Genomic DNA, 2,544 nt, shown 5'->3' on the forward strand with positions numbered 1-2,544 from the left:
ACTGACAGCAAAATTACCTGTCTTCAGACTTGGCACTGAATAAAGTGGGAAAATGTGTATCTGTGAGGATGCAGAATTGCAAGTTCTCCATTGGCTTTGCAGCTCACAATTCACAGTACTTGGGTGGTTAAAAAAAACAACCCAAAGTTAATATCTTTTAAAACTAGAATTTGTGATTGATAGAGCCTGTAGTCATTTGGCAGAACAAATACATGTCTTCTCTGAGGAAGCCAACTTTAAACCAGGTCTCATCAAATTCTCGGAGGTAAAGAGATTCAAGAAACATGAAGTTACAGAAAGAAAAAAATCATAGATTATTCAAGAAAATAAAACAGTATGACTGAGAAAAATCAGAAAAAAAAAGACTAAAGAATAAGATTGACCAAAACTGTAGATATTGGAAATATATTTAATATATTTGAAAACATAAGAGAATCAGAAATCTAAGAAAATTTGAAAAAAAAAAAAAACTCCTGGAAAAGAAGATGCATTTAATAGCATAGGAAATTCATTTGAAGAAAGAATTACAGTACTGTAGATCTGTAGAAAGTATTCAGACTACAGCCTGGAGACAGTGGAATGGAAAATATGAAAGAGGTTGGTCGTAAGGAGGAGAGAGTGGAATGGTCTAGCGTACATTTAACTGTTGCTTTGGAAAGAGACGAGAGGAATCATAGGGAAGACACACTGAAAACATGGTGAATGAGAATTTTTAAGAATTTATGAAAGACACCAAACCATAGATTAAGGAATTCTAGTTACCCCAAGCAGGATAAATATAAGAAAAATCTACAAAATTTATACTAAGACACCTCTTAGTGAATCTGAAAAAATGACAAAAAGTAATAGTTTAAAAGTAACCAGAAAGGAATATATACATACACACACACACACACACACACACACACACACGTATATGTATATATACATGTATATAATCTATCTACCTACCTACCTACGAATCTATGTAGATTGCCTTCAAAGTACTGTATCTGCTATTAGACTTCAAACTGCTTTGCATTGGCCACAATGGGAAACAGAATACTGTGAAGTCATCATTACAATAAGCTAAGAGAAAAATAACTGTCATCTAGATTTCTATTCCCAATAACATATTTCAAAAGTAAGATAATATTTAAAAAACAAAAAACAAAGACGGCTTGCCACAGTAAGATCTTCACACACAAAGAAGTTTCTGCTTTAATTCAAGTTTATTTCAGGCAGGAGGAAAGATATCCCATATGGAAGCTGTGAGTAACAAGAAGGGATGATAGTCAAAGAAAATGTGAATAATACTGAACAATTATTGACTGTATAATAGCAATCATATATTTTTTTAAATGTAAAACATATACATTAAAACCAAAATACATGAAAAAAAGATGTATTTTAGGAAGGGTCATCAGAATTAAAGATTCCTTTTCAGAAGTCAGTAAAAACACTTAATAAAAAATGTTGTTATATTTGCCTGTGTAAACTTTTAGAGTGAGCACTCAAGAAAAGAAATGAAGTTATAATGACTTCATTCTCAGTTTACTGTCCACTGCACTTGCCTAGGCTACTGGATACTGGATTCTGTGGTGCTGGTGGTGGTGGTTTTTGAGAGGGAGTCTCGCTCTGTCACCCAGGCTCGAGTGTAGTGAAACGATCTTGACTCTGCAACCCCCACCTCCCGGGTTTAAGCAATCCTCCGCCTCAGCCTCCCGGGTACCTGGGATTACAGGCATGTGCCACCACACACAGCTAAATTTTTTTTTTTTTTTTGTATTTTTAGTAATGTGTACTGAAGAATGTGAAAATCTAGAAAAGTATGGGGTTTCACCATCTTGGACCATCTTGGTCTTGAACTCCTGACCTCGTGTCGCACCCCCCCTGGCCTCCCAAAGTGCTGGGATTCTGTTTTTAAAACTGGTTATAGCTTTGCACAGTGGCAGTATCGTAGCCAATGAGGTTTATCTGAAGAGCCATTATTGTGAATTGAAAACTTTTCCCAATACTCCGCCATGACAACTTGCAATATAGTCGGCATTGGCAATTTTTGACACTCTCTATGGGGACTGAAATAAAAAAAAAAAAAGAAAAAAAGACTTAAGATTTACATTTCCTAGCACAGAGTCCAATATTATACAAGAAACAATTTCCATTGTCAGATTTTGACTACCGTTGATCAGAGGAAATTGAAGTAAGTAAATGCTATCACTAACTCTCTGACTGGTTTTCACAGGACAGTTCCTGTAATGCTTGGTGAGAGAAGACAGGAATAACATAGAAATACACACTAGTTTTCTGTTATCTGTATGACAAAAAGGTGGTGCTTTTTAATATTCTAGTGATAGAATTTACAAGTGCTGAACTTTTTGTAGTGGATTCCTCAAATGCCTATTTTAATCAACACTAGTCCTTTGGGTAATTATTTATTCATACTTTTATATTTCTCTTTTGAAGATTCTCTGTTCTTCATTTGATGGAAAAGTGTGTGTGTGTTTGTATGTGTGTATGCTACATAAGCATTTAATCATCACCAGATTATCAGCAAATATCATA

At 34.7% G+C, this 2,544-nt stretch overlaps 1 non-coding gene across 1 annotated transcript; it reads left to right on the forward strand.

Moving 5' to 3' along the window:
• Window positions 1-1,916: 1,916 nt before the first annotated feature.
• On the forward strand, window positions 1,917-2,057 carry LOC135271830 (U4 spliceosomal RNA). Its single transcript, XR_010339963.1, has one exon. It is a non-coding gene; the product is annotated as a U4 spliceosomal RNA (small nuclear RNA).
• The last annotated feature ends 487 nt before the right edge of the window (window positions 2,058-2,544 follow it).

This window comes from Aotus nancymaae, unplaced genomic scaffold (genome assembly GCF_030222135.1).
Source record: "Aotus nancymaae isolate 86718 unplaced genomic scaffold, 86718_ANA_hifiasm-v0.15.2.pri h1tg000092l, whole genome shotgun sequence".
NCBI lineage: Eukaryota > Metazoa > Chordata > Mammalia > Primates > Aotidae > Aotus > Aotus nancymaae.